The sequence below is a fragment of the Pseudophryne corroboree genome, chromosome 8 (assembly GCF_028390025.1).
Source record: "Pseudophryne corroboree isolate aPseCor3 chromosome 8, aPseCor3.hap2, whole genome shotgun sequence".
Lineage (NCBI taxonomy): Eukaryota > Metazoa > Chordata > Amphibia > Anura > Myobatrachidae > Pseudophryne > Pseudophryne corroboree.
Genome location: NC_086451.1, coordinates 393,465,161 through 393,479,825, shown reverse-complemented (window position 1 = coordinate 393,479,825; position 14,665 = coordinate 393,465,161). Strand labels below are relative to the sequence as shown.

The 14,665-nt window shown below is 49.0% G+C and overlaps 1 protein-coding gene across 1 annotated transcript in view; it reads left to right on the top strand.

Moving 5' to 3' along the window:
- Nucleotides 1–14,665, top strand: part of LOC134949877 (uncharacterized) — a gene marked incomplete at its 3' end in the record, with an annotated part of 58,437 nt that overhangs the window by 3,439 nt on the left and 40,333 nt on the right. The window lies entirely within an intron of this gene.

The following is a 14,665-nucleotide window of genomic DNA, read 5'->3' as shown; positions in this document are numbered from 1 at the left end:
ACCTGAGGCAGAATGGCGGGGACCCCCGGGCGGCATACCCTTACTTGACCCCATGGAGCTCTTACTCTTTATGTGCGGCCCGCCCGCATTGAGCTTAGCACCTCATGACACCCTAGACCCCGTGGTTAATGGGCCCTTAGAGGGTCAGAGTCGACCCAACCCAGTCACTACTCATAGTGAGCACCGAGCCTCCACGGTTGAAATTAGAAGGTCGGGACGTAGCACAAAGGGCGTCCCGCCCTCTAGGTACAGGGAGTAAGCTAATATTTGATCTGTAGATACGTTGTTCAGAAATGTATATATGTGTTGGTACCCAACTTGATTATATTCACCTGTATACTATTGTTCGCATCTTGAAAGACTGTGACATTGACTTTTGGGCATGTTGCCTAATGCGTGAGAACACGCAATCTTCCAGAGGGGGAAAATGTGATGCCTAGCACCTGGCCCTCTGACCCCTTCTAACTACAACTGCAGCTGCTGACCCGCAGGGTTTAATGGGTTGCCCAGTTGCTAGGCAACAAAAGCGGGTCCCGACAACTACCTGCAGGAACCTAGGACCCGGGAGGAAAGAACCTGCCGGCTCACGGGGATTGGCGGCCCAGAGAGCGGGACAGAGGTAGGCGGGACTGGCGACTAGAGAAGCTAGGAGGCGGGAGAGAGACAGTGTGCACCCGACCGCTGATGCGTGAGGAGGGAGACGAGCGGAGCGGCTGCTGACAAGACGGATTGCGCCCTGCCGCTGACCAGTAGGATGAGGACCGGAGAGAAGGGAGAACTGCGAGCCGCGGCCAGGAGGACGGGTACACGCGAGAACCGCCTACAGGAGAGCGGACGGCACTGCCGCATCAGGGGATCAGCGCAGGAGGAGATCGGGCGCCGCTGCTGAGAACAACCCCGCAACGGCCGGGAAAAGCTACGGGCTGCGAGACGGAAGAAGCCAGGTACTTTTAAACCCACGCGGCCTTCCCCCTTCCGCTTTTATGAATGAGAGACACTCTACAGGGGTACAGGAATTGCCAGCCCATTTACTCTAGCCCTGACTGGTCGCCAGAGAGGCGAGAGATAAGAATACCAACTCCCCCGCATAGTAGGCACCCTCAGCCCGCACACACACAGCAATAACACCCAAGAGAGAGTCCTCTGAGCTACAGCAGGCCTGACCACGTAAACCCATTTGGGATCAGAGCTCCACCCATCACCCATCCCCACGGCTATATCCCAGGACACGGGCCGGCCCTAAGAGAACGACGCCACTAACCTGCATCCCCTCCCCACGTTTACCCAGGGAGGTGTGCCCAGCAAAGCAGCGGATGCCGTTTCATATGCGTCCCAGCGGAGGTAGTTGTCCGTGCCCTCAAGGCCTCCATTTCCGAGGGTAATACCCCCGCGTACTGTGTGCCGGACTTACCAACCCCTCCCAGTGGGGAATGGACATAACGCCAGTGACATTACCGTGCAAACGCACGTCTGAACTTCTCAGGATTATATATATATATATATAGACAGTGGACTAGAGACCCCTTTATTGAGTTCATAGTGCCACCTAGTGGCGTGTTCAGCATATTGCTTGTGTATTCATGGAACGTGCTTTTCCTAAAGACTCATTCGGGTTGTTAAAGTTCTGAAATGTATTTGTGTCATTATTATGTTACCTTCATATTACTTTTGTGAATGATATGTGAGCAATGGTAATGATCCTAACCGGAATGTGCTAGGTTTACTGATCTCAGAACCGGGTTTCCCTAAACGGGAACTAGTCTCGTTTATAATAAATCTTTGTTACCGTGTCCCACCATAGTTATTCTTGCACGTACAAGGGGGGTGTTGTTCGTACAGGGGTATCTCCGTCCTTCTGCCCAGGTCCCACGCAGCCGTTCTACGCAGACCCTGACCGACGCCGCGACAAGTAAGAACTGAACAACCAGAGAGGCCGCCTCCGGACGAGCGTGAGACTTCAGGTACGCTCCACCACATATCACACATGCGCAGTTTGTGACTAATCGCTCAGTTGCGAAAAAAACTAACTAGCGAACAACTCGAATGAGGGCCATTGTCTTGTGCTGCATTGTGTGGTGCTCAGTATACTTCAGTACATTAGTCCAGCGCTGCATCTTGCTCAGTGTCAGTTCTAGTATCCTCATCAGTGATCACCACTCAGTATCACTGCTCATTGTCTTGTGCTGCATTGTGTGGTGCTCAGTATACTACAGTACATTAGTCCAGGGCAGTATTTGCTCAGTGTCAGTTCTAGCATCCTCATCAGAGCTCGCCGCTCAGTATCACTGCTCATTGTCTTGTGCTGCATTGTGTGGTGCTCAGTATACTACAGTACATTAGTCCAGGGCTGCATCTTGCTCAGTGTCAGTTCTAGTATCCTCATCAGTGCTCACCACTCAGTATCACTGCTCATTGTCTTGTGCTGCATTGTGTGGTGCTCAGTATACTGCAATACTTTAGTCCAGGGCAGTATTTGCTCAGTGTCAGTTCTAGCATCCTCATCAGTGCTCGCCGCTCAGTATCACTGCTCATTGTCTTGTGCTGCATTGTGTCGTGATCAGTATACTACAGTGCATTAATCCAGGGCTGCATCTTGCTCAATTTCAGTTCTAGTATCCTCATCAGTGCTCACGGGTTAGTATCACTGCTCATTGCCTTGTGCTGCATTGTGTGGTGCTCAATATACTACAGTACCTTAGTCCAGGGCTGCATTTGCTCAGTGTCAGTTCTAGTATCCTCATCAGTGATCACCGCTCAGTATCACTGCTCATTGGCTTGTGCTGCATTATGTGATGCTCAGTATAAACAGTATATTAGTCCAGGGCTGCATCTTGCTCAGTGTCAGTTCTAGAACCCTCATCAGTGCTCACCGCTCAGTATCACTGCTCTTTGTCTTGTGCTGCATTGTGTGGTGCTCAGTATACTACAGTGCTTTAGTCCAGGGCTGCATTTGCTCAGTGTCAGTTCTAGTATCCTCATCAGTGCTCACCGCTCAGTATCACTGCTCATTGTCTTGTGCTGCATTGTGTCGTGCTCAGTATACTACAGTGCATTAATCCAGGGCTGCATCTTGCTCAATTTCAGTTCTAGTATCCTCATCAGTGCTCACCGGTTAGTATCACTGCTCATTGTCTTGTGCTGCATTGTGTGGTGCTCAATATACTACAGTACATTAGTCCAGGGCTACATCTTGCTCAGTGTAAGTTCTAGTATCCTCATCAGTGATCACCGCTCAGTATCACTGCTCATTGTCTTGTGCTGCATTGTGTGGTGCTCAGTATACTACAGTACAATAGTCCAGGGCAGTATTTGCTCAGTGTCAGTTCTAGCATCCTCATCAGTGCTCGCCGCTCAGTATCACTGCTCATTGTCTTGTGCTGCATTGTGTGGTGCTCAGTATACTACAGTACATTAGTCCAGGTCTGCATCTTGCTCAGTGTCAGTTCTAGTATCCTCATCAGTGCTCACCGCTCAGTATCACTGCTCATTGTCTTGTGCTGTATTGTGTGTTGCTCAGTATACTACAGTACTCTAGTCCAGGGCTGCATTTGCTCAGTGTCAGTTCTAGTGTCCTCATCAGTGCTCACCGCTCAGTATCACTGCTCATTGTTTTTGCTGCATTGTGTGGTGCTCAGTATACTACAGTACATTAGTCCAGGGCTGCATCTTGCTCAGTGCCAGTTCTAGTATCCTCATCAGTGCTCACCGCTTAGTATCACTGCTCATTGTCTTGTGCTGCATTGTGTGGTGCTCAGTATACTACAGTACATTAGTCCAGGGCTGCATCTTGCTCAGTGTCAGTTCTAGTATCCTCATCAGTGCTCACCACTCAGTATCACTGCTCATTGTCTTGTGCTGCATTGTGTGGTGCACAGTATACTGCAATACTTTAGTCCAGGGCTGCATCTTGCTCAGTGTCAGTTCTAGTATACTCATCAGTGCTCACCGCTCAGTATCACTGCTCATTGGCTTGTGCTGCATTATGTGATGCTCAGTATAAACAGTATATTAGTCCAGGGCTGCATCTTGCTCAGTGTCAGTTCTAGAACCCTCATCAGTGCTCACCGCTCAGTATCACTGCTCTTTGTCTTGTGCTGCATTGTGTGGTGCTCAGTATACTACAGTGCATTAGTCCAGGGCCGCATTTGCTCAGTGTCAGTTCTAGTATCCTCATCAGTGCTCACCGCTCAGTATCACTGCTCATTGTCTTGTGCTGCATTGTGTCGTGCTCAGTATACTACAGTGCATTAATCCAGGGCTGCATCTTGCTCAATTTCAGTTCTAGTATCCTCATCAGTGCTCACCGGTTAGTATCACTGCTCATTGTCTTGTGCTGCATTGTGTGATGCTCAATATACTACAGTACCTTAGTCCAGGGCTGCATTTGCTCAGTGTCAGTTCTAGTATCCTCATCAGTGCTCACCGCTCAGTATCACTGCTCATTGTCTTGTGCTGCATTGTGTGGTGCTCAGTATACTACAGTACATTAGTCCAGGGCTGCATTTGCTCAGTGTCAGTTCTAATATCCTCCTCAGTGCTCACCACTCAGTATTACCGCTCATTGTCTTGTGCTTCATTGTGTGGTGCTCATTACATTACATTAGTCCATTAGTACAGTACATTATTCCAGGGCTGCATCTTGCTCAGCGTCAGTTCTAGAACCCTCATCAGTGCTCACCGCTCAGTATCACTGCTCTTTGTCTTGTGCTGCATTGTGTGGTGCTCAGTATACTACAGTGCATTAGTCCAGGGCTGCATTTGCTCAGTGTCAGTTCTAGTATCCTCATCAGTGCTCACCGCTCAGTATCACTGCTCATTGTCTTGTGCTGCATTGTGTCGTGCTCAGTATACAACAGTGCATTAATCCAGGGCTGCATCTTGCTCAATTTCAGTTCTAGTATCCTCATCAGTGATCACCGCTCAGTATCACTGCACATTGTCTTGTGCTGCATTGTGTGGTGCTCAGTATACTACAGTACATTAGTCCAGGGCAGTATTTGCTCAGTGTCAGTTCTAGCATCCTCATCAGTGCTCGCCGCTCAGTATCACTGCTCATTGTCTTGTGCTGCATTGTGTGGTGCTCAGTATACTACAGTACATTAGTCCTGGTCTGCATCTTGCTCAGTGCCAGTTCTAGTATCCTCATCAGTGCTCACCGCTCAGTATCACTGCTCATTGTCTTGTGCTGTATTGTGTGTTGCTCAGTATACTACAGTACTCTAGTCCAGGGCTGCATTTGCTCAGTGTCAGTTCTAGTGTCCTCATCAGTGCTCACCGCTCAGTATCACTGCTCATTGTTTTTGCTGCATTGTGTGGTGCTCAGTATACTACAGTACATTAGTCCAGGCAGGGCCGGCTCCAGGCCTACTAGCACCCTGAGCGAGAAAATGTAAAAGTGCCCCCCCCCCCCCATGCGCGCGCCGAAGGCGCGCGCGCTCCCGGAAAAGTGGGTGTGGCCTCTGGAAAAGTGGGCGTGGACTCGTAACTTCATATCATCAAACTGTAAAAATATTTTCACACAATTAGCAGCCTTACACATAGCCACAGTGGTGTTCCTTACACACAATGTCTCCAGTATAGTGCCAGATACACATAATGTGCAGTGCCAGATAGACATGACATGCCTCCCAGCAGTGCCAGATAGACATGACATGCCTCCCAGCAGTGCCAGCTACACATGACATGCCCCGCAGCAGTGCCAGCTACACATGACATGCCCCGCAGCAGTGCCAGCTACACATGACATGCCCCCCAGTAGTGCCAGCTACACAGGATAGTGTTCACTTTTTAGGGCATGGTGCTGATCACAGGGAGGGCACATTTTTAAGTTAGGAGGGCAAAATGATGTACATACTGCTTGTTGTTCCCACACCTATATGTCAAAGCATGGACAGTGCGCGCCGAAGGCGCGCAGCAAAAATTAATGGGAGTTACTTCGTGGGGAAGGTACGTGGCCACATAATAGTGGCAATTTGCATTACACCACACAGTAGTGCAGCTAATACACACTGCACCAGGTAGAACCTCCTATACACTTTGCGCCAGGCACAGCACTGAGACACATTGCCTAGCCACAGACGCCTAGCGGGAACACTACATGACATGCCCCCCAGCAGTGCCAGCTACACGTGACATGCCCCCCAGCAGTGCCAGCTACATAAATGGCCACACAGTGCCAGATATGCACCCACAGTTCAGATACATAAATGCCCCCAAAGTGCCAGATACATAAGTGCCTCCACAGTGCAGATATGCCCCCCACAGTGCCAGATACATGATGCCCCCGCAGTGCCAGATACATAAGTGCCCACACAGTGCCAGATATAAAAATGCCCACACAGTGCCAGATATGTCCCCACTGTGCCATATATAAAAATGCCCGCACAGTGCCAGATATGCCACCACAGGGCCAGATACATAAATCCCCCCAGTGCCAGATACATAAATGCCCACATATTGCCAGATGCATAAGTGCCCACACAGTGCCAGATGCATTATTGCCCCCCACAGTGTCAGATACATTAATGCCCCCAGTGCCAGATATGCCCCCACAGTGCCATATACATAATGCCCCCACAGTGCAGATATGCCCCCACAGTGCCAGAAACATAATGCCCCCACAGTGCAGCTATGCCCCCACAGTGCCAGATATATAATGCCCCCACAGTGCAGATATGCCCCCACAGTGCCAGATATATAATGCCCCCACAGTGCAGATATGCCCCCACAGTGCCAGATACATAATGCCCCCACAGTGCAGATATGCCCCCACAGTGCCAGAAACATAATGCCCCCACAGTGCAGCTATGCCCCCACAGTGCCAGATATATAATGCCCCCACAGTGCAGATATGCCCCCACAGTGCCAGATACATAATGCCCCCACAGTGCAGATATGCCCCCACAGTGCAAGAAACATAATGCCCCCACAGTGCAGCTATGCCCCCACAGTGCCAGATATATAATGCCCCCACAGTGCAGATATGCCCCCACAGTGCCAGATATATAATGCCCCCACAGTGCAGATATGCCCCCACAGTGCCAGATATATAATGCCCCCACAGTGCAGATATGCCCCCACAGTGCAAGAAACAATGCCCCCACAGTGCAGCTATGCCCCCACAGTGCCAGATATATAATGCCCCCACAGTGCAGATATGCCCCCACAGTGCCAGATATATAATGCCCCCACAGTGCAGATATGCCCCCACAGTGCAAGAATCAATGCCCCCACAGTGCAGCTATGCCCCCACAGTGCCAGATATATAATGCCCCCACAGTGCAGATATGCCCCCACAGTGCCAGATATATAATGCCCCCACAGTGCAGATATGCCCCCACAGTGCCAGATATATAATGCCCCCACAGTGCAGATATGCCCCCACATGAATAAACATAATGCCCCCACAGTGCCAGATATATAATGCCCCCACAGTGCAGATTTTAACTTACATGGCATTGTCACTGCGGACTGCGGTGCTGGGAGCCGGGAGGGGGAGTACTGCTGTGGGCCCAGGCAGGCAGGCAGGCGGGCGGGCGGCTGGACGGATGAACGATTCCGTCTGCGCTGCGCGGCGCCGGCGTCTAACGTCAGACGCCGGCGCCGCACAGCGCGCTGCGCGCACACACACACAGTTTGAAGGCTGGCTCCAGGCAGGAATATGGCGGCCGCAGCGTGCGGCGCCCTAAAAGAGTGGCGCCCCGCGCGGCCGCTCCAGTCGAACATGCCTGGAGCCGGCCCTGAGTCCAGGGCTGCATCTTGCTCAGTGCCAGTTCTAGTATCCTCATCAGTGCTCACCGCTTAGTATCACTGCTCATTGTCTTGTGCTGCATTGTGTGGTGCTCAGTATACTACAGTACATTAGTCCAGGGCTGCATCTTGCTCAGTGTCAGTTCTAGTATCCTCATCAGTGCTCACCACTCAGTATCACTGCTCATTGTCTTGTGCTGCATTGTGTGGTGCTCAGTATACAGCAATACTTTAGTCCAGGGCTGCATTTGCTCAGTGTCAGTTCTAGTATACTCATCAGTGCTCACCGCTCAGTATCACTGCTCATTGGCTTGTGCTGCATTATGTGATGCTCAGTATAAACAGTATATTAGTCCTGGGCTGCATCTTGCTCAGTGTCAGTTCTAGAACCCTCAACAGTGCTCACCGCTCAGTATCACTGCTCTTTGTCTTGTGCTGCATTGGGTGGTGCTCAGTATACTACAGTACATTAGTCCAGGGCTGCATTTGCTCAGTGTCAGTTCTAGTATCCTCATCAGTGCTCACCGCTCAGTATCACTGCTCATTGTCTTGTGCTGCATTGTGTGGTGCTCAGTATACTACAGTACATTAGTCCAGGGCAGTATTTGCTCAGTGTCAGTTCTAGCATCCTCATCAGTGCTCGCCGCTCAGTATCACTGCTCATTGTCTTGTGCTGCATTGTGTCGTGCTCAGTATACTACAGTGCATTAATCCAGGGCTGCATCTTGCTCAATTTCAGTTCTAGTATCCTCATCAGTGCTCACCGGTTAGTATCACTGCTCATTGCCTTGTGCTGCATTGTGTGGTGCTCAATATACTACAGTACCTTAGTCCAGGGCTGCATTTGCTCAGTGTCAGTTCTAGCATCCTCATCAGTGATCACCGCTCAGTATCACTGCTCATTGGCTTGTGCTGCATTATGTGATGCTCAGTATAAACAGTATATTAGTCCAGGGCTGCATCTTGCTCAGTGTCAGTTCTAGAACCCTCATCAGTGCTCACCGCTCAGTATCACTGCTCTTTGTCTTGTGCTGCATTGGGTGGTGCTCAGTATACTACAGTACATTAGTCCAGGGCCGCATTTGCTCAGTGTCAGTTCTAGTACCCTCATCAGTGCTCACTGCTCAGTATCACTGCTCATTGTCTTGTGCTGCATTGTGTGGTGCTCAGTATACTACAGTACATTAGTCCAGGGCTGCATTTGCTCAGTGTCAGTTCTAGTATCCTCATCAGTGCTCACCACTCAGTATCACTGCTCATTGTCTTGTGCTGCATTGTGTGGTGCTCAGTATACTGCAATACTTTAGTCCAGGGCAGTATTTGCTCAGTGTCAGTTCTAGCATCCTCATCAGTGCTCGCCGCTCAGTATCACTGCTCATTGTCTTGTGCTGCATTGTGTCGTGCTCAGTATACTACAGTGCATTAATCCAGGGCTGCATCTTGCTCAATTTCAGTTCTAGTATCCTCATCAGTGCTCACGGGTTAGTGTCACTGCTCATTGCCTTGTGCTGCATTGTGTGGTGCTCAATATACTACAGTACCTTAGTCCAGGGCTGCATTTGCTCAGTGTCAGTTCTAGTATCCTCATCAGTGATCACCGCTCAGTATCACTGCTCATTGGCTTGTGCTGCATTATGTGATGCTCAGTATAAACAGTATATTAGTCCAGGGCTGCATCTTGCTCAGTGTCAGTTCAAGAACCCTCATCAGTGCTCACCGCTCAGTATCACTGCTCTTTGTCTTGTGCTGCATTGTGTGGTGCTCAGTATACTACAGTGCTTTAGTCCAGGGCTGCATTTGCTCAGTGTCAGTTCTAGTATCCTCATCAGTGCTCACCGCTCAGTATCACTGCTCATTGTCTTGTGCTGCATTGTGTCGTGCTCAGTATACTACAGTGCATTAATCCAGGGCTGCATCTTGCTCAATTTCAGTTCTAGTATCCTCATCAGTGCTCACCGGTTAGTATCACTGCTCATTGTCTTGTGCTGCATTGTGTGGTGCTCAATATACTACAGTACATTAGTCCAGGGCTACATCTTGCTCAGTGTAAGTTCTAGTATCCTCATCAGTGATCACCGCTCAGTATCACTGCTCATTGTCTTGTGCTGCATTGTGTGGTGCTCAGTATACTACAGTACAATAGTCCAGGGCAGTATTTGCTCAGTGTCAGTTCTAGCATCCTCATCAGTGCTCGCCGCTCAGTATCACTGCTCATTGTCTTGTGCTGCATTGTGTGGTGCTTAGTATACTACAGTACATTAGTCCAGGTCTGCATCTTGCTCAGTGTCAGTTCTAGTATCCTCATCAGTGCTCACCGCTCAGTATCACTGCTCATTGTCTTGTGCTGTATTGTGTGTTGCTCAGTATACTACAGTACTCTAGTCCAGGGCTGCATTTGCTCAGTGTCAGTTCTTGTGTCCTCATCAGTGCTCACCGCTCAGTATCACTGCTCATTGTTTTTGCTGCATTGTGTGGTGCTCAGTATACTACAGTACATTAGTCCAGGGCTGCATCTTGCTCAGTGCCAGTTCTAGTATCCTCATCAGTGCTCACCGCTTAGTATCACTGCTCATTGTCTTGTGCTGCATTGTGTGGTGCTCAGTATACTACAGTACATTAGTCCAGGGCTGCATCTTGCTCAGTGTCAGTTCTAGTATCCTCATCAGTGCTCACCACTCAGTATCACTGCTCATTGTCTTGTGCTGCATTGTGTGGTGCACAGTATACTGCAATACTTTAGTCCAGGGCTGCATCTTGCTCAGTGTCAGTTCTAGTATACTCATCAGTGCTCACCGCTCAGTATCACTGCTCATTGGCTTGTGCTGCATTATGTGATGCTCAGTATAAACAGTATATTAGTCCAGGGCTGCATCTTGCTCAGTGTCAGTTCTAGAACCGTCATCAGTGCTCACCGCTCAGTATCACTGCTCTTTGTCTTGTGCTGCATTGTGTGGTGCTCAGTATACTACAGTGCATTAGTCCAGGGCCGCATTTGCTCAGTGTCAGTTCTAGTATCCGCATCAGTGCTCACCGCTCAGTATCACTGCTCATTGTCTTGTGCTGCATTGTGTCGTGCTCAGTATACTACAGTGCATTAATCCAGGGCTGCATCTTGCTCAATTTCAGTTCTAGTATCCTCATCAGTGCTCACCGGTTAGTATCACTGCTCATTGTCTTGTGCTGCATTGTGTGATGCTCAATATACTACAGTACCTTAGTCCAGGGCTGCATTTGCTCAGTGTCAGTTCTAGTATCCTCATCAGTGCTCACCGCTCAGTATCACTGCTCATTGTCTTGTGCTGCATTGTGTGGTGCTCAGTATACTACAGTACATTAGTCCAGGGCTGCATTTGCTCAGTGTCAGTTCTAGTATCCTCCTCAGTGCTCACCACTCAGTATTACCGCTCATTGTCTTGTGCTTCATTGTGTGGTGCTCATTACATTACATTAGTCCATTAGTACAGTACATTATTCCAGGGCTGCATCTTGCTCAGCGTCAGTTCTAGAACCCTCATCAGTGCTCACCGCTCAGTATCACTGCTCTTTGTCTTGTGCTGCATTGTGTGGTGCTCAGTATACTACAGTGCATTAGTCCAGGGCTGCATTTGCTCAGTGTCAGTTCTAGTATCCTCATCAGTGCTCACCGCTCAGTATCTCTGCTCATTGTCTTGTGCTGCATTGTGTCGTGCTCAGTATACAACAGTGCATTAATCCAGGGCTGCATCTTGCTCAATTTCAGTTCTAGTATCCTCATCAGTGATCACCGCTCAGTATCACTGCACATTGTCTTGTGCTGCATTGTGTGGTGCTCAGTATACTACAGTACATTAGTCCAGGGCAGTATTTGCTCAGTGTCAGTTCTAGCATCCTCATCAGTGCTCGCCGCTCAGTATCACTGCTCATTGTCTTGTGCTGCATTGTGTGGTGCTCAGTATACTACAGTACATTAGTCCAGGTCTGCATCTTGCTCAGTGCCAGTTCTAGTATCCTCATCAGTGCTCACCGCTCAGTATCACTGCTCATTGTTTTTGCTGCATTGTGTGGTGCTCAGTATACTACAGTACATTAGTCCAGGGCTGCATCTTGCTCAGTGCCAGTTCTAGTATCCTCATCAGTGCTCACCGCTTAGTATCACTGCTCATTGTCTTGTGCTGCATTGTGTGGTGCTCAGTATACTACAGTACATTAGTCCAGGGCTGCATCTTGCTCAGTGTCAGTTCTAGTATCCTCATCAGTGCTCACCACTCAGTATCACTGCTCATTGTCTTGTGCTGCATTGTGTGGTGCTCAGTATACAGCAATACTTTAGTCCAGGGCTGCATTTGCTCAGTGTCAGTTCTAGTATACTCATCAGTGCTCACCGCTCAGTATCACTGCTCATTGGCTTGTGCTGCATTATGTGATGCTCAGTATAAACAGTATATTAGTCCAGGGCTGCATCTTGCTCAGTGTCAGTTCTAGAACCCTCATCAGTGCTCACCGCTCAGTATCACTGCTCTTTGTCTTGTGCTGCATTGGGTGGTGCTCAGTATACTACAGTACATTAGTCCAGGGCTGCATTTGCTCAGTGTCAGTTCTAGTATCCTCATCAGTGCTCACCGCTCAGTATCACTGCTCATTGTCTTGTGCTGCATTGTGTGGTGCTCAGTATACTACAGTACATTAGTCCAGGGCAGTATTTGCTCAGTGTCAGTTCTAGCATCCTCATCAGTGCTCGCCGCTCAGTATCACTGCTCATTGTCTTGTGCTGCATTGTGTCGTGCTCAGTATACTACAGTGCATTAATCCAGGGCTGCATCTTGCTCAATTTCAGTTCTAGTATCCTCATCAGTGCTCACCGGTTAGTATCACTGCTCATTGCCTTGTGCTGCATTGTGTGGTGCTCAATATACTACAGTACCTTAGTCCAGGGCTGCATTTGATCAGTGTCAGTTCTAGTATCCTCATCAGTGATCACCGCTCAGTATCACTGCTCATTGTCTTGTGCTGCATTGTGTGGTGCTCAGTATACTACAGTACATTAGTCCAGGGCAGTATTTGCTCAGTGTCAGTTCTAGCATCCTCATCAGTGCTCGCCGCTCAGTATCACTGCTCATTGTCTTGTGCTGCATTGTGTCGTGCTCAGTATACTACAGTGCATTAATCCAGGGCTGCATCTTGCTCAATTACAGTTCTAGTATCCTCATCAGTGCTCACCGGTTAGTATCACTGCTCATTGCCTTGTGCTGCATTGTGTGGTGCTCAATATACTACAGTACCTTAGTCCAGGGCTGCATTTGCTCAGTGTCAGTTCTAGTATCCTCATCAGTGATCACCGCTCAGTATCACTGCTCATTGTCTTGTGCTGCATTGTGTGGTGCTCAGTATACTACAGTACATTAGTCCAGGGCAGTATTTGCTCAGTGTCAGTTCTAGCATCCTCATCAGTGCTCGCCGCTCAGTGTCACTGCTCATTGTCTTGTGCTGCATTGTGTGGTGCTCAGTATACTACAGTACATTAGTCCAGGTCTGCATCTTGCTCAGTGCCAGTTCTAGTATCCTCATCAGTGCTCACCGCTCAGTATCACTGCTCATTGTCTTGTGCTGTATTGTGTGTTGCTCAGTATACTACAGTACTCTAGTCCAGGGCTGCATTTGCTCAGTGTCAGTTCTAGTGTCCTCATCAGTGCTCACTGCTCAGTATCACTGCTCATTGTTTTTGCTGCATTGTGTGGTGCTCAGTATACTACAGTGCATTAGTCCAGGGCTGCATTTGCTCAGTGTCAGTTCTAGTATCCTCATCAGTGCTCACCGCTCAGTATCACAGCTCATTGTCTTGTGCTGCATTGTGTCGTGCTCAGTATACTACAGTGCATTAATCCAGGGCTGCATCTTGCTCAATTTCAGTTCTAGTATCCTCATCAGTGCTCACCGGTTAGTATCACTGCTCATTGTCTTGTGCTGCTTTGTGTGGTGCTCAATATACTACAGTACCTTAGTCCAGGGCTGCATTTGCTCAGTGTCAGTTCTAGTATCCTCATCAGTGCTCACCGCTCAGTATCACTGCTCATTGTCTTGTGCTGCATTGTGTGGTGCTCAGTATACTACAGTACATTAGTCCAGGGCTGCATTTGCTCAGTGTCCGTTCTAGTATCCTCCTCAGTGCTCACCACTCAGTATTACCGCTCATTGTCTTGTGCTTCATTGTGTGGTGCTCATTACATTACATTAGTCCATTAGTACAGTACATTATTCCAGGGCTGCATCTTGCTCAGTTTAAGTTCTAGTATCCTCCTCAGTGCTGACTGCTCAGTATCACTGCTCAATGGCCCTCATTCCGAGTTGTTCGCTCGCTAGCTGCTTTTAGCAGCTTTGCACACGCTAAGCCGCCGCCTACTGGGAGTGAATCTTAGCTTTGCAGAAATGCGAACGAAAGATTCGCAGAATTGCGAAAAGAAATTTCTTTGCAGTTTCTGAGTAGCATCGAGACTTACTCTGCCACTGCGATCAGTTCAGTCCGTTTCGTTCCTGGTTTGACGTCACAAACACACCCAGCGTTCGCCCAGACACTCCCCCATTTTTCCAGCCACTCCCACGTTTTTCCCAGAAACGGTAGCGTTTTTTCGCACACACCCATAAAATGGCCAGTTTCCGCCCAGAAACACCCACTTCCTGTCAATCACACTCCGATCACCAGAACAAAGAAATTTCTTCGTTAAGCCGTGAGTAAAATACAAAACTTTTTTGCAAATTTACTTGGCGCAGACGCACTGCGAACATTGCGCATGCGCAGTTTGCGACTAATCGCTCCGTTGCAAAAAAAACTAACGAGCGAACAACTCGGAGTGAGGGCCATTGTCTTGTGCTGCATTGTGTGGTGCTCAGTATACTTCAGTACATTAGTCCAGCGCTGCATCTTGGTCAGTGTCAGTTCTAG